General features: G+C 47.2%; 1 long non-coding RNA gene across 1 annotated transcript; it reads right to left on the bottom strand.

Moving 5' to 3' along the window:
* Positions 1-21,458: 21,458 nt before the first annotated feature.
* LOC103216064 (uncharacterized) lies at positions 21,459-23,211 on the bottom strand. Its single transcript, XR_005244139.2, has 2 exons — positions 22,575-23,211; positions 21,459-21,668 (listed from the first exon to the last, which is right to left on the bottom strand). It is a non-coding gene; the product is annotated as an uncharacterized lncRNA (long non-coding RNA).
* Positions 23,212-23,296: the final 85 nt, after the last annotated feature.

The raw sequence follows: 23,296 nt of genomic DNA, 5'->3' as shown, positions 1-23,296 counted from the left end.
CTGATGGTGAGGATGCCTGGGAATTGAGAATTCATACCTGATGACCTCAATTTTCTTGGAAAGAGGAGGAGGTAAGGTTGTAGTGAGTTGAGAGTGAACAATGATGTCAATTACCATGGTGATTGCTTACATATGAAGGAAGGTTCAGAAACAGTCTGTTCTCATAAGCAGGGCAAGCCCTTCCCTTGTGATCTCATGTATACTTTCTATCTCTCAGCAAACTCATTTATCACAGCCAGTGATGTCTTTAGACAGCACCTGTCTGAGTTATCACAGGTATGGGTTAGCGGAATGGAAATGAATGAGGTGGAGGTATCAGAACTCAGTGGGTGTGAAGAATTATGACATCTTAGCAAGGCAGAGACCTCTGAGTTCTCATGAGATGTTCCATCCAAGGGCCTGTCTCACCATCAATAGGTCATCCATCCTCTGCGTCATCATCCCCTGACAGTGAACTTGCTACCTTTAAGGAAGTCTTTCCATTTCCAAACATTTTCAAATCCTTAAGCTTTTCCTTCAGTAGTGAAGTCTCACTCTCTGATTTCCTAAGGTCCTACAGGGAATCCTAGAGCAAGTCCTACCTGGAAGCCCTTCAGAGATCTTAGTCTCTTCTCTATAACAAATGTTCCATTTTTCCCACCCTCCCTTATCTCACAGGATTTCCTGACCCCTCACCAGAACTGCCTTCTCCCCCAGATTTCCTCCAGGGCAATATTGGTCCCCAAGATTCAGCCATGACCTGGCTTACCTGCCTTCCTCCAAGCTCCCCAAAGTGCTTGCCTGGCAATTCGCAGCCACCCAATGTTCATGTGTAATTGATGGAAACTTATTTGAAATTCTTACTCTCCCAGGATGGTTTGATCAGACTGGTGGTCTTGAAGGTCTTCTCATCATCATTCTCTGTCCAGACGTCAGGTTCCCTTGGCATCTTTGCTGTCAACAGCCTACCCAAGTGAGGGGTTCATTTCAGACCATGTGCTCAAATACATTTCTGTACCCAGACCCCTTCCTAAGCGTAAGTCAAATAGGTGATCAAAGACTGTATTTGGGCATGCAGAAAGAGGCCCCAGATTCTCATTTTGGATCTGTCTGTGACTGGTAGCAGGACTTCATAGGTCCTGTCTGAGTTTCAGGGGAAACTTGACAGAAGTTAAGTGTTTGAAAATATTAACCGATGTTTTTCCCCTCTGACATTTCTCCTTTACACAGTTTGCCCCTTTCCTTCTCATCATCACCCAAATTCTGTCCTGTGCTCATTGTCTCAGAGAAGAGGTGTGACCCCAGAAAGCAGAGCAAGGAGTCTCTTGACTTTGAGTTGGAAAGTCTTGGGCCAGTGAGGCAGAAGAAAATCCCCATACCAGCAAAATTTGGAAGAAAACATGAGCAAGGCAATGCTTCCATCTCTCAGATTTGTAAAGGAGCCCCCATCTTGGGGGTGGAGTGGGAAGTTGAGAGAGGTCAGGAGCCACAAGAGTATAGATAATGGTGGTTTCCAGAAGAGGGTCCCAGAGAGAACTGGAGGACCTGAGAGGAGACGAGACCTGGGTCCCATTATCCAGAGAGCACAGGGAGGTGGTAAGACCCCAGGCAAGAGAAATAGCTTCATGGACTGTTCCAGCAGCAAAGTCCTAGTCAGTCTGTAGAGCTTTCCCAAACACTAGCATGGACCTGAAGAACAGAATGACCCCATTGCTCATAAGAGCAGTGTGGGACTAGACAAGAAGAGCAGATCAGCAAGGGCCCTGCAAAGGGACAACCTGCAGGGACCAATGAACAAGGACAGGCACAGTGATGGGCATCACAAATGACATTGAAGACCAGGTGCCTGGATGCCACTTGAGCCTCCAGAAAGTTAGATGCCACCATGGAAAAGGAGAGAGACTCCATATTGACAGTGATTATGTTTCTACCATGGTGGCAGAATAAGGCCTTGAAATCTAAATTGAGTGGCAAGAATAGAGACGGTCCTGCTTCTTCACTCCTGAGTTGGTGAACTGGAATTCATAACTGCACTATGTTGTTCCCATCATTCCACCCCCCTCACCCTTGCACAATGAGCACCTTGGCTGGCGGGAAGCAGGTGGAGACCTCACAGAGTTAGAGGGTGTGTGGGTCACAGCCAGGGAATGAAAAGAGAAACAGAAGCCAGGAGTCAGCCTTGGCAGAGTGGGTTGGAGGACAGAGGCTGGTGAGAGCGCCTGGCCTTCCACATGGTGGAAGTTCTGTTCACACCCTCTCCAGAAACTGAGGGTAAGAGGCTTAGGATGGGGCCATCTGAGCAGGGAGGAGAGAAAGCTCAGAGGTCGGGGTTGCTGGGATGGAAAGACAGGGGACACGTGGGAGTCAAGTCTCTTTATCCTCTGGATAAAGGAATTGACTTTATCCAGGACTTGAAATAAAGAGTTAATTGAAAATTGATTTGGAGACACAAAGTAGATCTTTCTGTATTTCAGTGATTACTGAGTTGAGAGGCTCTGGGAATGTCTGAAGTACCCCGTTTTTCAGTCCCTCAAGCTCCCTTCTCCCTGGCCACGTTGAGATGCCTCACCTCTCAGACTCGTACATGGAGAGTGAACTCTCTGCCCTATCACGCTATGCTGCATATAATCCCCTATCCTTTGCTTCCCACTCCACCCTATTCCAGATCCCTCCTGGCTCCCCAGTACCTTTCACCATCAAATGAATTGTTTTTGCAGAATTGCCCCTGAGCAGCCTTATCCATACCTGGACCTGCTGTAGATGATGAGATTGTGGACTTTGAGTTGATGCTATAATGGGATGAGGCTTTTGAGGAGCTTAGGAAGGGGTGAGTGTTTTTTGCACATAGGAGGGTCTTGCATCATTGCAGCTAGAGGGAGCACTATGATAGTTAGCCTCCATTGATCTTCATATTCTGATATTCATGCCTTTGGTGGTCCTCTCCCACATTAAATCAGGACTGACCTCTGTGACCAATGGAATGCAGCAGAAGTGAGAGTGTGTGGCATCCAAAGGCAGACGATAAAAGACATTGCAGCCTCCATCTTGGTCTCCTGGATACCTTGCATTGGAGGTAGACAGCAGCCATGTCTTGAGGATACTCAAGAAGCCTTGGAGCCCACATGGAGAGGAACTGAGTCCTGCTGTGAAACGCCATTGAGCCACCTTAGAAGTGGATCCTCAAGCCTTTAGATAAGTATAGCCTGGACTGACATCTGACTGCAGCCTCACATGAGACCCAAGCTAGAACTTCAGCCAAGTCACAAATAATTTCTGATGCATAGAAACTGTGAAAGATCACGAATGATTATTTTTTGTTTTAAATCACCAAGTTTTGGGGGATTTGTTACGCAGTATTTAATCACTAATTCATCACCATCCGGTATCAGAGCTTCCAATGTTTTTATCCCTCCTAAATAAAGAACAGAGAAGTTGTGTGGTGGTCCCAGGTCACACAGCAGAGCTACCAGCTTCAATACAATATTCAACTTCTATGTTCTTATATAGAGTTCCTATATCCGCTTCACCTCTTTACCTACCTCTCTCCTTTTTAGACCATACCTTCGCTTAGCCCGTGCTCCTATGTCCCCACCATCATCACCTCTTTTGGAAACAGGTTTATTTCTCCCCTCTTCTCAAATCCTTTGTGCTCAAAACCTAACCACCTACAATGTGGAGATGGTAACGATTACAGCTTGTGTCTAATGTCATCCAACATGGCCAATTTGTGACAGGTAGACTTAGTAGCTGCAATATTTGCTAGCAGTTTTTCACGTACCAGGCTGGTTCAGAAACCACTGTGATGCTTCAAGATACATAATTCTTTTTTTTTTTTTTTTTTTTTTTTGAGACGGAGTCTCGCTCTGTGCCCCAGGCTGGAGTGCAGTAGCGCGATCTCGGCTCACTGCAAGCTCCGCCTCCCGGGTTTTACGCCATTCTCCTGCCTCAGCCTCCCGGGTAGCTGGGACTACAGGCGCCCGCCACCACGCCCGGCTAATTTTCTTGTATTTTTAGTAGAGACGGGGTTTCACTGTGTTAGCCAGGATGGTCTCGATCTCCTGACCTCGTGATCCGCCCGCCTCGGCCTCCCAAAGTGCTGGGATTACAGGCTTGAGCCACCGCGCCCGGCCATAATTAAAAACAATTATTAATTAACAGACTTTATTTTATATTTTTTGTTATTTTATATTTATTTTATATTTATTTTATATTTTATATTTATTGTTATATTTTATATTTTTTATATATTTTATATATTTTATATTTATAACAGACTTAATTATTAATTAACAGACTTTATTTTTTTATTTTTATTTTTTAATTTGTATTGTTATACTTTAAGTTCTAGGGTACATGTGCACAACATGCAGGCTTGTTACACATGTATACATGTGCCATGTTGGTGTGCTGCTCCCATTAACTCATCATTTACATTAGGTATATCTCCTAATGCTATTCCTCTACCCTCCCCCCACCCCACGACAGGCCTCGATGTGTGATGTTCCCCACCCTGTGTCCAGGTGTTCTCATTGCTCAATTCCCACCTGTGAGTGACAATATGCGGTGTTTGGTTTCCTGTCCTTGCGATAGTTTGCTCAGAATGATGGTTTCCAGCTTCATCCATGTCCCTGCAAAGGACATGAACTCATCCTTTTTTATGGTTGCATAGTATTCCATGGTATATATGTGCCACATTTTCTTAATCTAGTCTATCATTGATAGACATTTGGGTTGGTTCCAAGTCTTTCCTATTGTGAATAGTGCCTCAATAAACATATGTGTGCATGTGTCTTTATGGTAGAGGGAATCCTCCCTAACTCATTTTATAAGGCCAGCATCATGCTGATACCAAAGCCTGGCAGAGACACAACAACCAAAAAAAGAATTTTAAACCAATATCCCTGATGAACATCGATGCAAAAATCTTCAATAAAATACTGGCAAACCGAATCCAGCAGCACACCAAAAAGCTTATCCACCATGATCAAGTTGACTTCACCCCTGGGATGCAAGGCTGTTTCAACATACGCAAATCAATAAATGTAATCCATCATATAAACAGAATCAAAGACAAAAACCACATGATTATCTCAATAGATGCAGAAAAGGCCTTTGACAAAATTCAACAGCCCTTCATGCTAAAAACTCTCAATAAACTAGGTATTGATGGGATGTATCTCAAAATAATAAGAGCTATTTATGACAAACCCACAGCCAATATCACACTGAATGGGCAAAACTGGAAGCATTCCCTTTGAAAATTGGCACAAGACAGGGATGCCCTCTCTCACGACTCCTATTCAACATAGTGTTGGAAGTTCTGGCCAGGGCAATCAGGCAGGAGAAAGAAATAAAGAGTATTCAATTAGGAAAAGAGGAAGTCAAATTGTCCTTGTTTGCAGATGACATGATTATATATTTAGAAAACCCCGTCGTCTCAGCCAAAAATCTCCTTAAGCTGATAGGCAACTTCAGCAAAGTCTCAGGATACAAAATCAATGTGCAAAAATCACAACCATTCCTATACACCAATAACAGACAAACAGAGAGCCAAATCATGAGTGAACTCCCATTCACAACTGCTTCAAAGACAATAAAATACCTAGGAATCCAACTTAAATGGATGTGAAGGACCTCTTCAAGGAGAACTACAAATCACTGCTCAATGAAATAAAAGAGGACATCATAAACAAATGGAAGAACATTCCATGCTCATGGATAGGAAGAATCAACATTATGAAAATGGCCATACTGCCCAAGGCAATTTATAGATTCAATGCCATTCCCATCAAGCTACCAATGAATTTCTTCACCGAATTGGCAAAAAACTACTTTAAAGTTCACATGGAACCAGAAAAGAGCCCGCATTGCCAAGACAATCCTGAGCCAAAAGAACAAAGCTGGAGGCATCACGTTACCTGACTTCAAACTATACTACAAGGCTACAGTAACCAAAACAGCATGGTACTGGTATCAGAACAGAGATATAGACCAACGGAACAGAACAGAGCCCTCAGAAATAATACCACACATCTACAACCATCTGATCTTTGACAAACCTGACAAAAACAAGAAATGGGGAAAGGATTCCCTATTTAATAAATGGTACTGGGAAAACTGGCTAGCCATATGTAGAAAGCTGAAACTGGATCCCTTCCTTACACCTTACACAAAAATTAATTTGAGATGGATTAAAGACTTAAATGTTAGACCTAAAATCATAAAAACCCCAGAAGAAAACCTAGGCAATACCATTCAGGACATAGGCATGGGCAAGGACTTCATGACTAACACACCAAAAGCAAAGGCAACAAAAGCCAAAATAGACTAATGGGATCTAATTAAACTAAAGAGCTTCTGCACAGCAAAAGAAACTACCATCAGAGTGAATAAGCAACCTACAGAATAGGAGAAAACTTTTGCAATCTATCCATCTAACAAAGGGCTAATATCCAGAATCTACAAAGAACTGAAACAAATTTGCAAGAAAAAATTAAACAACCCCATCAAAAAGTGGGTGAAGGATATAAACAGACACTTCTCAAAAGAAGACATTTATGCAGCCAACAGACACATGAAAAAATGCTCATCATCACTGGCCATCAGAGAAATGCAAATCAAAACCACAATGAGATGCTATCTCACACCAGTTAGAATGGTGACCATTAAAAAGTCAAAAAACAACAGGTGCTGGAGAGGATATGGAGAAATAGGAACATTTTACACTGTTGGTGGGACTGTAAACTAGTTCAACCATTGTGGAAAACAGTGTGGCGATTCCTCAAGGATCTAGAACTAGAAATACCATTTGACCCAGCAATCCCATTACTGGGTATATACCCAGAGGATTATAAATCATGCTACTATAAAGACATGTAATTCTTGGCTTCGCTTTGAGCTTGTCAGATTGGCTCAAAGAAAGAAGAGTCCTAACTGAAAACACAAGAACTTAATTAGGAAGAAGGGCCATAATGTGACCCATGAAGGCTCAGTTTCGACCCTTCACACCCTGAGTATGATGTTTTCACAATCCCCTTTGAGTTTTAGAGGCAGAAACCCAGTGGTGGAAACATGGCCAGAGGAAGATGGAAGAAGGGATAAACATGTGGCCTTGGATCATTCTGTGTCTCAGCTCCCATTGCCCCTCAGCCCAGAAATCTCGCATCCTCTCCCCAGAGTGAAGCTCTCACCCTTGAAGGGTAAGCCCCAAGCCACCCCTCACCGTGAATCCTGCCAACCCTACCTCCCCACATACCCCTTTCCCCAAAATTCTGAAAACCACAGGGCTCCAACCCCAATTCTCACTTGCCCTTACTTCTCTCCACCTTGTGTAATAGTTCATTTCTTTTACATCCTACCTCCCCCAACTCTGAGCTCCTTGAGAAACAAGAGCTGCATCTAATTCACACCATTGCTCACGGAGGGCCTGATCAAACCTGGGCCTGGCTGAAGATGTTCAGAAGTATCTGCTGAATTGGGCTCAAAGCTACACAGTGGAACAGTTGGCATGTGGTCCCTCGAGTTATAGGATTAATTTGAATTCTGTAGGAAGAACTTCTCTGTTGGGTTAAACTTGGCTGGCTGGGGCAGCCAGCAAATTGGGGCAGGCAGGCAGGCAGAGCAAATAGTATGTGGAATGAAAAATACGTAGCAAAGCCCTTTGGTTTATTTAGCCATTTGAGGAAGGACCTGAGTGGGAATGTGCAGCAGAGCCGTGCCTTCTCCTGGGAAACATTCCCAACAGCCAGGCCCAGTTTCCCCAGGGAGTAACCCATGCATAGCTCCCTGCTGATGCTCTCATAAGCGGGGAACTTGCCTGCCATTCTCTTCTGCCTCCCTTTGGAGCACCTCCTTCTCCAGCATTTCACAGTAATGACCATGTTCCTACCTAGGTGGAAGAGATCACCTGACCGTATGACTTTGACCCATTTTGGACAACTGGTTTTTTCTTCTTAACAGGCCCCAGGTTTCAGCACCCCCAAACAGAAGCATTTGGCAGGGAAACAGCTTTCTCGCTGAAAGCCTGAGCTTGGCACAAAACACATCAGGAGTTTTTAGGTCAGGCAAGGTGGGGGTGGAGGTAAGTCAACTGCCCGCCCTATTGTTAGGACTCTCTGGGTTGCCAGTGACTGAAAACCCAACTCATCAGGCTTGAGCCAAAAGAGAATTCAATGAACCATACTCCCAAAAAGCCCAACATAGCTCTAGCTTCAGGTGCAGCTTGTTCCAGGATTTCAAATTGTCACTAGGGAGCAGTCTTGGTCCATTTCTCCGCCCTACTCTCTTCCAGTTGTCTTCATTTTCAGGCTTCAAGTTGGGGTAAGATGGCTGTCAGCAGCTCCAGGCAATACCTCCCAAGGTCAAATTCAGCAAGCCGGGCTGAAGTCCTAGGTGGTACAGGCATATAGTTCCAGATACTTGAGAGAGTTATGTGGGAGAATCACTTGAACCTAGGAGTTTGTCAAACCTGGGCAACACAGTGAGACCCCATCTCTAAAAACAAAATAAAACAAAAAATCCAATTCAGCAACTAGTTTGGGGCAGGCTTTCTATTACTTGCAACCCAAAGCATTCTAACTGATTCACTCAGTATACTAGTGAGCTGCTTCCAAGTCTAGGCAGCCCGTGAAAATAGCTGTATAAAGAGATGCCTGCCCCAGGTGTGACAGATAGAAGGTGGAGGGCTACCCCCCACAGAGTTCCTGGGAGGCTCCAGAGATGTGGAGAGGCAGGCTTTCCTTTTGAGATCCAGTGCTCCTGAGCATTTGAGAAGATGCTCAACATACAGCACTCTTTTAAGGTCCTGTGGCAAGAGGGTTAGACTTCCTCAGGTGGGCAGCTGTGCCCTGCCCCAGGTGCCCTGTGGATGAAGTGTCTGGGCTTTGATGGGGAAAGTGGGAAAGGGAAGAGCTTAGATGCAGCTGGTGAAATGCCGCGTTTCTAAGTTTCCTGGTTTCTGTGGCCACTTATGTGATGGCAAGTAGTCAGGTGTGTGCACGTGGGTCTGAGAGCCCAGGCAGGGACAGGTGCCTTTTTGTCAAGAGTCAGCTTCTGCTCCTGCTGCCTTCTGCAGGGCCAGCTTGAATCTCAGTATAGTGGGTGCTGGAATGTACCACCCAGAGTCCCTCTGGGGTAGGGTGACAGCTGCTGATGGCTCATACATAGTTTAAGGGATCAGCTGCACACAAAACCACGCTCCCCTCTGGGGTAGCCTGCACCTTAGGACTCGTGCTGGGGTGTAGACACAGACAGCCAGTGTTTACACAGAGAGCCAGAGTTGGGCTCAATCCAGGCCAACTCTGAAGGGCATCCCAGCTACAAGCTCCCCTCAGGGTTGGCTGAGACCTCTCTTGCTACCGCACTACAATTAACCTTCATCCTCTGTCCAGGCCTTCCTATGTTCCCCAGTATATCCCCTGCATGCAAATCTCTGTCCCAGAGTCCACCTCCTCAGGAGCCCAAGCCATGGCACCAGGTGAGGCAGGTGGTGTGTGTGAAGCCTGATATGAGAGACTGGATCCCAATCACTTCTTTTCCTGCACTGATGGGAATAGTGCTAAAGGAGGAGTTGAGAAGCATAGACCCTTTTGTTTATGTTTTTTGGGATTTGTTTTGTTTTGTTTTTTTGTTTTTGAGACGGAGTCTCACTCTGTTGCCCAGGCTGGAATGCAATGGCATGACCTCGGCTCACTGCAACCTCCGCCTCCCTGGTTCAAGCAATTCTCCTGCCTCAGCTTCCTGAGTAGCTGGAACTACAGGTGCCTGCCACCACACCCAGCTAATTTTTGTATTTTTAATAGAGACGGGGTTTCACCATGCTGGCCAGGCTGGTCTCGAACTCCCGACCTCAGACGATCCGCCTGCCTTGTCCTCCCAAAGTGCTGGGATTACAGGTGCGAGCCCCCGCGCTGGGCTTGTTTATGTTTTTATTAAAATTAAAAGAATTTTCTATTATTAGAGAAACAATGTATGCTCACTGAAAAAAAAAAAAAAAAAAAAAAAACTGGAAAATTCCAAAAAGCCAAGTAAATTAATCATGTAATTAAAAGACCCACATCCTTCCATGAAACACAATGATGACTTTGTGCATTTGAATTTGAAACTATGTATGGAGTCCTTCCTACATTCTAGGCCATTCAGGCTCCCAACAACCCCACGAGGTAGACCTCATTATTCCCATTTTGCAAATGAGACAAGAGACACTCAGAACCGTGGAGTTACAAGAGGGCAAACAGCAAGTGGACAGAGCTTCCGACTGCAAGTTCAGAGCTTTCCCCATCGCACCCCAGACCACCAAGTTGATGTCGGTGTTTCTGAGCGTGTTCTTCAATGGGGAAGAGGGTGGCAGATATGGAAGAAAGTTCTTAGGCCAAAAAATGGGACCCTCCCTCTCGTCCCGGTTCTGCCATTTACTTGCTGGTTGATCTTAGACAGGTATTTTCTCCTGAATGGGGCGTCTGTGTAGGGAAGGCTGTGGAGTCTATGCGCAATGTGTTGGGCACTACGGAAATGGATACGGTTAGCAAGTGCAGTGGCTCTGGTTGCCTGAAGAGGGCACCACTGAAAAGAAAAAGCCCTAAAATCGGGGAGTTGGGACACCCCTCCTCCAACAGAAGACGATATTCCCATAGTGGATTCCCTGGGCCTCCCAGGGGCACTGGGGAAGGGGGCTCCAGGGGCTGCAGGAGCCTCCAACAAAGCCAGAACCGTGACAGGGTGGAGCCCCAGACCTGGAACCTGGTGCGTCTGTGTAAAAGGCTTAATTTATCTTTTGTAATTCTCTTTGGCCAAGGGAGACGACAGGGGAATGTTTTACTTACTTTCTTTTTTTTTAAAGAAAACTTTCCATTGTGGAAATGGCATGTGTTTATTTTTAAAAATCCAGCCACAGGGATATATAACTTCTGGGGGAGGGAGACAGCTCAAGGGCCAAGACTGACCCTCCTGCTGTGAAAGTTGGGTCTGGGTTTCTTTTGCCATTTGATGCTTCCCTCCTAGGCCTCTTTCCTTTAAGCAGAACAGAAATCTTGCTCGTGGATGGGAAGGCGAATGATCAAGAGGAGAGGTGAATTCCAGATAATTAAAATATTACTACAATAATGGTGACTGACATTTATCAGGCACTTACCCTGCACCAGGCACTGGGCTAGGAGCTTTGCAAATTGAATATTGTGCGAAGTATTCATAATAGCCCAAGGAAATAGCTTTCATTGTCTCTATTTTACAGGTGAGAAAATCCAGTCTCAGAGAAGTAGTTACCAGTCCAGGCTGGTAAAGCAAGAATTACGCACAGGCTTGACTGACTGCAAAGTCATAACTATAATCTTCTATTGTGGCAGAATCTTGGAACTCTGTGGTCACTACTGTCAGCACGAGCCCACTGTGTGGGAGGACAGACCGAACCCCAAGGAAGAGGCGGGGGCCTTTCTTCTCTCCACACGGGGGATGCTAGGACCAGTCTGCCCCCTAGCTTCTTTGGTGGGATGCACAGAAGTTTACTTCCTCCCTCTTGGCCGCAGGCCTTCCTATGGAAAATGCTCTCTTGGGTAGCAGGGGATAAAAGGAGGCCCCTGAGCAAGGGGTTGGATCAAAAGCCTTGCTGTGAGGGTGGGGGAGGTAGTTTTCCCTAACTGTGGTGACTTGGAGGTGGGATCCAGGGCCCAGGCCACTTTGCTTCCCACCCTCCCTTCCTAACAGTGTAACCTTGGGTGAGTTACGTAACCTCTCTGTATCTGGGTTTTCTCATCTGTTAAATGGAGAAATAGAAATACCTACTCTTGTGGAGATTTCATCTTGCGAGATGATGTGTATAATAAAGCACTTAGAACAGTCCGTAGTAATGCTTAACAAAAATTAGTTATTATTATTCTCCAAAAGTGACTCATTTTCACCAAGTAGACCATGGTGAACAAATGTTCACAGATATACACAGCTGAAGTATAAATAGTCAGACATAAGACACAGTGCTTTTTTGTGATCGTTCTTCTACTGACCAAAAATGCAGCCCCTACCCCCAAGTTCATCTTGCTTGTTGTTTGAACCTGGCTACTCCTCTTGACTAGAGGCACTTGGAATTCTCAAAAGGACCTGATGGGGTTAGGGACCCCAAGTCTCTCTGTTCCAGAAGGTTTCAGTATAATTCTGAAGCTCTATGGGATACCACCTGTGGTCCTTCTACCCCTCCAGGTCCAGGTTTAGCTAGAAGTTACCCAGCTTAAAAAAGAACAGCACCTGCCATTTTGGAAGACTTTGTTCTCTCTGTCTGCACCCCCAACACCCTGCCCTTTCTAGATGGTCCTTTCTTGGGTCGTTTGGGCCTGTGTTTCTAGGCTGGCAAAGCCTTGGCATCTTCACGATCCTCACTACCAATCACACCACCAATGTGACATCATCACCAATGTCATCCATCAATGCCACCATCTAATCTAAACCATAATTACCATCACTTCTTTTAGCAGCAACACCATCCCATCCCACAACCACCTCCATCACTGATACTGTCTTCACCATTTTCATCTTCCTTTCAGCCATTGTCACTGTCAGGATCTCTCTCACATGATCATCTTTGCACTTTCAAGATCACCTATGTTCAGGGCCAGACAGAACCCTTTGGTAGTAAGTGACAGAAATTCAAGTTGACTGACTTAAGAAAAGAGATGGAAAGGATTGTGGTTCACATATCTAAACTAGAAAGGGTGAGACTGCCCGAGGGATGACTCTGCCCAAGGGACTCAAACACCAACAGAAAGCTTTCATTTTCTCCATCTCTCATCTACACTTCTCTCCAGAGTCCATTTTATTCTCTTCTGCAGACAAACTCCTGTCTGTGTGAGCTTCATGGATTTATACACAGCTGCATAGTGACTCAAAAGCAAATGAATTTCTATCTCCCAAGCTCTGACTGAAAAATCCTAATGGAAGTCCCTGACTGGTTTCACTTAGTCATCCTTTGGGCCAATGATAGTGGCTAGAAATGTGTGGTTCTGTGATTGACCCTGCTTGGTTGTGTGCCTAGTAAAAACATGGCAACTGGGGGAAACTTGGTGAACAGGTGAATACTCTACTTTATGTTAACATACATCCCATTCACCACCATCACCAGCACCACCAGCACCACCGCCATCACCACCATCACCACCCTCACTGCCACCACCATCACCACCATCACCGTTATCAACACTACCACCATCACCACCACCACCACCACCACCAGCACCATTATCTCCACTATTGCCATCACTGCTACCACCACCATCACTACTACCACCATTACCATCATCATCACTATCACCACCACCACTACTGTCACCACCATCTCCACCACCATCACCACCACTATCACCATTACCACCACCATTATCTCCACTACTGCCATCACCACCACCATTACCACTACTATCATTACTATCATCATCACCACCACCACCACCATCATCACTAGCATCACTGCCACCACCACCTGCCATCACTGCCACTGCCATCCCCATCACCACCACCCGCCATCGCCACCACCCGCCATCACCACCACCACTGCATCACCACCACTACCACCACCATTATCACCACTACTGCCATCACCACCACCACCACTATCACCACCACCATCACCACCACTATCACCACCACCACCGCCACCATCGCCACCATCATGACTCTTTTTCTGGGAACTATAATGTGCCCAGCCTTGAGCTTCACATGTGAACTACATCAAATTTGAGTTTGATGAAATCTCCAGCCCTGCAGGAATTTGCTGTCTCTGGAAACAATAAAGTTGACTGGTTCAAGGAGCTAGACTTCTAGTTCTTGGCCACAGGATGGGAGCAAAGAGGGAAGCTGTAGGGACAGCCTCTGACACCTCTTCAGCACTGGCCCTAAGCCCTGAACAGACCCAGAGTCCTTGGAAGCTAACAAGGCTGTGCTGTGATGGCCAGGCCACTTGGCAAATAGCTGCCTGTGCCCAGCCAGGAGCTGGAGTCATTCCTTCATACTCACAAAGTTCCCACCCCAGCCCACTGCCCTGTGCTCTACCAGAGCCCTCAGCACATCTGCCCTGTTCTCTCGGGGGCTGGGACTTGCTTTTGGCTCTATGCCCCCTACTCCTGCTCCACCTCTGAGCAAACATCTGTTTCCAGACGTTGTCCTAGAGCCTAATAAAGTCTCGGAAAGGCCCAAGTTAATATATCCACAGACCTGACTGTCAGCGGCTAGCTAATGTCAGGAACGGAGCACTCGAGGAAAGCAAGACCCTTCATTTCCTGATGGGGGTGGGGTGTACAGGAAAGATAAACAGGGCTTCCCTCCCCATTTCAGAAATGACCTTAACAAAGCAACAGTTTTTAAGAAAAAGAGAAAAGAAAAAAAACAGCCTTTGTAATGAGGTTTACAGGAACAAATGTTTCAGGTGGTTCTGCCTTCACAGCTACTGCTGGGGAAAGAGCACGACCAAGCAGCTCTTTCAACTCAAGAGCTCAGTTATGAGTGCAAAGCCTCCTGTGGATTCATTGGCCATTGGCCACAGTCCAGACAGTGGGCTGAGCCCGAACCTGGGGGCTATGAGTTGCCTGGCAGGGAAAAGACCTGCCCTGAGTGGCAGGTCTGGCTCTGCCACTAGTATGCTGGGTGACCTTGGACCACATTCTGCCTCTCTGTATTCAGTTTCTGCAGATGCCACATACTAGTGGAGCCTTGGAGGATTGACGAGGGTCCTTCTGGGCAAGGGGTGGGGGTGCCCCACACTTCAAACCAGAAGAGTAGCCCCTAAGATGAGATCTGACTACTGAGTTCTGTGGTCAAGACCAGGAGTTCCACAGTGGTGGGGGTGGGCAGAGGGTCGGGGGACAGGAAAGCGAGCAGAGACACAATGCTATAACTTGCATACCTCACCACCACCACTACCACTACCGTCACCATCATCTCCACCACCATCACCACCACAACCACCATCACCACCACCATTACCACTACTGTCATTACTATCATCACTATCACCACCACCACCACCATCATCACTACCATCACCGCCACCACCACCCGCCATCACTGTCACTGCCATCACCACCACCCAAATAATCTTCTAGACAGATAGGAGGTAAGCGGGGATCTGGATCAGTAAACTAATTGGGTTCTTCATTATCCATCGGTCGTCAACCAGAAACATCTGTCTCTTAAACCACAGTTGTCCACTGTTCCGACAGCTCTTCCTGCCTGTCAAGGAGAGCTCAAGTCCTGGGTTCCTTCTCTGAGCACGTAATTGGGGCGCCCTTCCACTAACTCTGAGGCCAGATTTTGAGCCCTTGTTTCCATGGACTGACAGCCCTGAGGGTCTGTGTTTTACTCTCACTCCTTAACTGATTATTCTTTCTCCAAAAAGCTGCAAATGGGGCCCTAATGGCTGCACTTGCTTGTGGTTTCTGATGCCTGGCTGCAGCACCACCATCACCATCATCTCTTCTGTGTTCTGCACTTGGTTAGGGTCTTGCACACATGATCTCATTTGAGTCTTCCAGCATTCCCCTAAGTAAGAATTCATCTTCCCCTGCCTAGGCAGGAGGCTGACTTCCAGAGAGGTTAAGACATTTACCAAAAGGCACACAATTTGTAGACAACGAAGCAAAGCTTCTGGTGCTTTGTTTCAACTCAACCTGAGTCAGCAAAATGGTTACATCTCAAGTACTAATCTCAATAGATTGATAATAGCTTTCTGCTTTGAGGAGCATAAGGGATTGTGTGTGTGTGTGTGTGTGTGTGTGTGTGTGTGGTGGGAGTGGTGTTCTGTAGTTGATTAGTGATGTCTGCCAGTGGTGTGGGAATGGAAGTATTGGCATGTGTGTGAAACACGACTAGACCATACCACTTAAGAAGAATGGAAGGGCAGGTGTTTGGGGCTATTGGGGTTCAGGAGGTCACATGATACATCCCAGGCAAAGATGGACCACATAACCTTGGAACTTCTGCTCTATTCTCCCAGTCTTTTCTCTGTCTGGATGCTGCCATGCTCCAAGGACCAGCTCAGAATTCACCTCTTCCAGGAAGCCTTCCTGAACCTTCACTCCAAATCTAAGTCTCCATCCGCTTCCCTTCTCTGAGTCCCAAGGCACGAATCATCTGCCTGCTTGCTTGGCCTTCAGCTTGCGCTGCCTGGCACTGCAGTTCTTTCTTCTGCACACATAAGTCCCCACAGATGCCCCTCAGGACTGTGAGTTCTGTGAGTACCTAACTCTGGGTTTTGCTCCCACTAGGAGGCTCAATAATAAATGCAGACTAATTTATATAAATGGCCTAGACCGTGCAAATGGGCAAGCAGTAACCTTCCTCTGCACTGCCAGAACACAGGGCTTGAGAGGAGGCAAGAACCCCTGTTTGGTTTTTGTTGTACATGCCCAGTCTCTACAGTTATTATAATGGCAAGGTTGGCTCCCATGAACCTAGTCCTGACTCAGCACTTTGCATCCACTATTGCATCCAATCTTCACAATGACTCTAGGAGATAGGAATTCTTCTTCTTATAGTTCATACTTTAAAAAACAGATGCACAGAAGCCACATAATTTGCAAGGTCACATAGGTAGTACACAGTGGAGCCAGAACCTGAAACTACCTGAAATAGCCTTCAAGTGAATAGAAAATTAGTTTCAGAGTCATGTACACCTGATCTTGGAATAAGGCCAGGTAGGTGCCAGATAGGAGACTTCTGCTGAATTATTTTCAAACCATCTAGGTCCAGAGGGATATGGGCTGCTTAGTACCTTCAGCTGCTCCTGGAAGAAGTCAACAAAAGACAGTGGGTCTGGGCAGCATCTGGGCACTAGGGTTGACAGCTGGGCATGGGCTTTGCTAACCACAACATTCCCCAAATCCTACTTTTCAGAGTCAAATAATCCTCTAGACAGATCCAGTAGCCCACCCCACCAGGCATTCATTCTTGCTCAGGTAAACACTTACATCTGTGGACCTTACATCCTGGTATTCATGACATTGGTTAGTTTCTTCCCACATGACTCTGGGCTTGGCCAGGTGACTTGTTTTGGCCAATGAGACATTAGCAATTGTCACACAAGCAGAGGCATGATAAGCAATCTTGGAACTCCCCTCATGAAAGCCAGCCCTCATGCTGGCTCAGGATATACTATAGCCATACTGCCTAGAGCAGAACCTTTTAGCTGAGCCCTGTCAATACATATAATCATGAGAAATAATAAATCATTGTTTAAGCCACTAAGTTTTGGAGCAGTTCATTATGCAGCTATAGATGACTGACATATTGTCGCTAGTTATGGCTACCATCATTCTTAGACATGGTTGGGGTCCTGACCATGCTGGCTCAGGATAGGCTATGGCTGTACTACCTAAAGCAGAAGAACCTTTTAGCTGAGCCCTGTCAATACACAGAATCATAAGAAATAATAAATCATTGTTTAAACCACTAAGTTTTGGAGCAGTTTGTTATGCAGCTATAGATGGCTGACATACTGTCCCTACTTATGGCTACCATCATTCCTAGACATGGTTGGAGTGCTGACCATTCAGAAGCACCTACATGCTCTTGTATATACATCTCGACCAAAGCAGATTACACACATAGAGCTCAGCACACATCCCTTTCTGCCAACGCACACAAACACTCATACACACACACAGGGAATGGCTTGGAGCTAACTCATGTGTACCTTGAGACAGCCCTGGTCACCCACAGTATTTGCACTCCCCTACACATGCCTGCTTGCCTGTGCATGCAGAAATGTGCACTATCTTCTGTGTCACAAAATACAACAGCAGAAAAGGCATGCACCACAAAATCTTACATTGATGGCAGATGGGGGTCACACACACATACACATGTGCACATGGTCTCTCACAGTCTGAAACCATAAGCACCCAAAGGTGCAGAAAACAGGAGAGTGAAGAGGCCCTCAGTCCTTTCCCTCTGCACTCCACATTTCAGCCTTGGTGAACCACTTGGCTTCCCCAAAGCACTATGCACTTTTTCACCTCCAGGCCTTTGCACAGGCAGGTCCCCCTGTTTGGCATGCCTTCCCTACACCCCATTCACCTGGCCACTCTACTCACCCTTCAGGTATTATGTCCCAAGCCTAGTAGGGGCTACTTTTCTATGCTCCCACTATTTCCTGCATGGTAGTTGGTCTTCACCACCAGCTTTGTTTCATTTATGACTGTCTCCAACACCAGCACAAAGCCTGGCACTAGACAGCACTCCATAAATATTTGTTGAATGAATGGATTTTTGAGCTGGGAAGGCCCTCAGCCATTCCACTTCTTCTTTCCTCCCTCATCCATTAATCTCTACATGTTATATAAGAAGAAGTAGATGCACAGCTTAGGTAACAGAGCTAGGAGACAGCCAGAGCTAGAATCCATCCATTCATTCCATCCTTTGCTCACTCTTTCCTTCACTCCACCATTCCTTGGGCATCTACCCTGTGCTGAGTGCTGAGGATATGGGGATGAGTACAGTCATCCCTGCCCTCTGGGAACTCACAGCTCAGGAGGAGACAGATGCAAGTCACAGTTAGAAGCGGCTTAAGCTACAGAAGACAGACTCAGAATAACAGCGGCTCAAATGAACTCAGTTATTTCTCATTTATGTGAAAGTCTAGGCTTGTTTGGCAACTCAACCCCATGAAGCCACCAGGGGCCCAGGTACCCTTCTATCTTATTGCTTGATGCAGGAGTCAGAAGCAGAGCTAGAAAACTGAGTGTCATGCCAGGGATCATAAAGCCTGGGACAGAAGTAAGAAACAGAAAGTCTGGAGCTCCTTGGGGAGGCTCTGGCAGGTCCCCATCCACACCTCCATGGTTTTGCCTGTTCTGGCTACAGTATGGGAAAGTTGGGCTTGTTTTAAGACCTAGGCTTGGGCTGGGCACAGTGGCTTATGCCTGTAATCCCAACACTTTGGGAGGCCGAGGTAGGTGGATCAAAAGCTCAAGACCAGCCTGACCAACAGGGTGAAACTCCATCTCTACTAAAAACGCAAAAATTAGCCGGGCATGGTTGCACATGCTTGTAATTCCAACTACTCGGGAGGCTGAGGAAGGAGAATCGCTTGAACCCAGGAGGTGGAGGCCTCAGTGAGCTGAGACTGCACCACTGCACTCCAGCCTGGGTGACAGAGCAAGACTCCATCTCGAAACAAACAAACAAACAAACAAAAAACAAAAACAAAAAACCTTAGGCTTGGGGTAGACAACAGAAGCAGACAGGTCAGAGAGGAGGAACAGATCTGAAAAAAAGGGAAGGTGGTGGAATCTCCAGGACTAGTCCCAACTCAAGTGAGTGAGGGAAGAGAGGGCGGGGAGAAAGCAAACAACCCAGCTGAGCACAGGGTGATGCCATACAAGGCACCGAGGGAACAAAGGGCAGGGAGGGTGTGGGGAAGCTGAGTGTGAGGTGGAGGGGAGGGGCGCTTCAAGAGCCATCGTGAGCAAGCTGTGCGTGGGACATGAACTGTGTGTTTGAGTGGGAGAGTTGTCCGCAGAGAGATAGAAACTGGAGCCTACGATGGACAAGTTCTCCCAGGGTGAGCGCTTAGTCCAGGTTCTTCCCTAGATGGACCTCCCAATCCCTTGGGAAGCTTTTAGAAGCAGACAGGAACCTGGACTTCCTTGCCATCTCCTCCTAACAACCACAAAGAGATTCTGACTCAGAAAGGTAGCCTGAGGCCCTATATGTGACTGGGCTTTTATACATGCAAGAAAAGAAACCCAACTCAAACTGGCTGGAGCAGAAAGGACTCTTGTCACCAGGCTTCTGGCACAATTTGATTGAAGGGATTTGATGATGTCTTCAGGACTCAGTCGCTCTCCACCTCTGTTTGCCTCCGTGTTGGCTTCATCCTTATTTATCAACAGTGGCAAGACAGCTGCAGCAGCTCCAGCTTATCCCTTTAGAAAGCCCTTCCAAGGAAATAGCTGTCGTTCCCAGTCACTCCAGTCCAACTCTCACTGGCCTGAACTGGGCCACATGTCCTCGCTGACCTAATCACAGTAGCCAGGGGAGATGAGAGAGACCAACTGGTGAGGTTACCTCCTATTCATATGCCAGGTATGGAGTTAACCCCACCAGAGCCATATGTCCTGGGGAGAAGTTTCCCCAAAGGAAACTGAGGCACAATTACTAGGAAAAGGGGGACTAGGCTCAGGGCAAATAAAGTGATGGGTGTTGGCTCCCCTGTGGCCTCTACAGGGGACCTGGGGCAGGTCCTGGCCATGGAAGCTTTCCATGGGGAAGAAATGGGAGAGGCAGGTCAACAGCCATGGGCAGAACAGTCAAGCAGAGGACAGAGGACCTGCGGCCTTCTGGAGGAGGGCTGACCTTCGCTTTTGTCATGGGGAGCAGAAGAGGAATCTTTGGGGAAGCCTGAAAAGCTGGCGGGAGAGGCAGTGGGAGACAGCACAGCTGGGCCTCGGAGATGCCACGGTGGCAGTTTTGGTTTCAGGAAGGAGTTTGATGCTGTCAAAGCCACAGTGGAGGAAAAGAAATGGGGTTTGCTCAATAAAAATGGGCTGGGAGCAAATGGTAGGATTTTAAGATGTAGAAAACAGAAGAGAGAAGGGTGGCCTTCCCGGAGGCCTTCCCCAGAGGGTCTAGCAGGAGCAAAAAAGTGGAAAAACACAGAAAAGACTTGAAGAACAGTGCAGGTTGTATGCCTGGGGCATTTTTTCTTCATTTTTGTCTAGGCGTGTAACCAAGACCACAGTTCAAAATCGAAGTCTTTGGGTTAGCATTGGAGGCCCTCTCTCTTCTGACTGCAAACAAGAAAATCTATTTCCTGGGTGTTTTTCCTGAGGCATCTGAATCCCCGCCTTTCTTCTGGGAGCCCTGAAGCACCGTTTATGGTCTTTACATGTTTTGTGGATTTTCGCTATTTTGCCTTTTGTGGCGGTTTTATGTGAACATGACTTGTCTTCCTTAACCAACTGTTTTTAAAGTTCCTGGAAGGCACTGTTTTCAACTCAGTGTCCCCAGGTCCTGGCCCCCACCTATGAAGAAAGAAGGGTTCAAGATAAGCCACATGAGGCTGTAACTTGTGCCTGGGGTAGACAATGCTCTACTTGTAGGAAAAATATCCCAGGGTAAGAATTCTAAGCAGTGTAGGAAGAAGAAAAGAACAAGAGGGATACCTGGGGATCAGGCCCCTCAACACAGGCTAACTCCTGCTGCTCATAAGCTGCTACTCTCAGCTATCAGTTGGGGAAAAAATGGAGGTTAACTGTAATCCATTTGCTTTCTCTGGGATGGAAACTTTTTCCTGTTTCACAACTGGGAGCCCAGAGCTAGCTGTGTCTGAGATGGCCCTAGCAGCCACGAGTTCCAGAGAAGGAGGCTAATGCCCTTCATTGAGTGCCTGCAGTGTGCCGGCACTGTGTTCACTGCTTTACATGCATTACCTCATTCAGTCCTTCCAGACGGGTAGATGCTTTTATTATCAGCCCATCTTATAAATGAGAAAACTGAGCCTCAGAGATGTTTAGCAACTTTCACATTGACAAAAGGGAGATTTACACCGGGTTTTCTCTGACTCCAGAGTCCCCCTGGAAGCTCCAGGGTTTGCAATGCTGGGGTCAGGTCAGGCTGGCGCAGCACCCTCCTTCTTCAGTTCCCAGTCGCAAGGATGCTCCAGCTCCAAATGTTTAGATTTCACTGCCCGAGCATTCCTGAGGGCCTCCAAAGTCCTGAAAGGGAAAACATCAGTTTGCAGGATAAGGAGGGAATGAAACTAACTCCCAACCTCAGTTCCTCCATTCAGACTAGCCTGGGAGGGAAGCGGGGGAAGTCCAAAGTCCCTGAATTTCCGGGCCTGTACCTCCCAGTGCAGAAACTCTCCAGCGCCCCCTGGTGTTCCTCAATACCATCGAGTTCTCCCAAGGATTCCTCTGTAGAGTGGACTGGGACATCCCATCACAGGGATGGAGAAAACAGAGTACCGTTGCCCCCTGAAGCCATCAGGGAAATCCTAGCACTGGAACTGGAACCCAGAGTTCCTGGCCACCGGCTCTTTCAGCAGCATCACCTTCTACTCCTGTTGTCCTCCATAGTGGCTGACTGGCCCAGCAGTCAATGTTACCTTTATTGTATATGATCTAAGTACTTACTATATTACAAGTCCAATACACACTATTAAGTGTGCCACACTCTATTAGAAGCGCAGTGATACTGTATGATATATCAAGTTCCATCAGGTCAATATAGAAAATTGGAAGTTTCTACTGGCATTCCTTGTTATTTTGAAATGGAATCCCAGCACCACTGCTGCCCCCATCTCCACTGCATATTTGAAAGCCCAGTCCTCTCTCCTCTGCCCGCTGTTTCGACAAGATAGGCTTTCTCCCAAAAACTCAGTCCCACCACCTCATTCACAGGAATGTCAACAGGCACAAGGAGATAAAGTCTCTTGGGATACAAACACTACTTAATGTGGGGAGTGGAGGAGGTGACAAGAGAAGAGAGAAAACTACCAAATGCCCTTCAGGCCACCAGTTTTTCTCTAATGGAGTATAGGAAATGACAGCAGGAGAGAGCCTGGTTAGCTCTAAGCCTCCCACAGGGATGGAGCCAGAGTTTATGTAGGAATTGCTCACCTTTGATGACTGTGATGATTGGGTTAGGCTGGTCTCACCACAAAGTGATAGACGGCAGGGGTCTCAGATTAGTGGCAGGCAAGAAGGGGAGATGTCAGGACTGGTAGGCAGCCCCACTGAGCCACCTCTCAGATACCTGGAATAAGCTCTTCTGCTCAGTTTTCAGTTTCTCAGGTCTTGGTCCTGAAAGAGAGAAAGGGGTGTCGGCTCTGCTGCCCCCTGGAGGGCTGACTTTTCACCCCAGAGTAAAGATGTGGTTGGCCGCCTGGCACTGGAGGAGCTGCAGATCTCAGGAGGTACAGAGTCCGCAGGGAGTTGGTTGTGGGGGAGAAGGAAGGGGTAAGAGGTTGGGGGCTTGGGGGTAGAGGAGCAGTGGCTGAAGGGATCAGGTAGTCCTGATCAGGACGTGGAGATCCACCCACAAGCCCTGACAATAACTCAGCCAGGTTCCTGGAGGGTCTCAAGGGCTGGGAAAGGTGGAGTGGTGCCTGCCCCACTGCCTCCGTGGAAGGCCAAACGAGCCCTCGGTGTGAATCCGGAGAATGAGAGAGAAGTGCAGCCCCAGCTCCACTCCACACCCCCTTCCTGCCTATAAATAACCCCAAGTGTCACTTCAAAGAGGACGGGGAGCGCGGGAGAGGGGCTCCCGGGCCGGCGGGCTGGGGCCGCCGGACCTGCTCACCACGCCCCCCACCCCGGGCGAGTTTGCATAAATAAACAAA

The sequence above is a fragment of the Chlorocebus sabaeus genome, chromosome 9 (genome assembly GCF_047675955.1).
Source record: "Chlorocebus sabaeus isolate Y175 chromosome 9, mChlSab1.0.hap1, whole genome shotgun sequence".
Taxonomy (NCBI): domain Eukaryota; kingdom Metazoa; phylum Chordata; class Mammalia; order Primates; family Cercopithecidae; genus Chlorocebus; species Chlorocebus sabaeus.
This window is presented reverse-complemented; position numbering and strand designations above follow the sequence as displayed.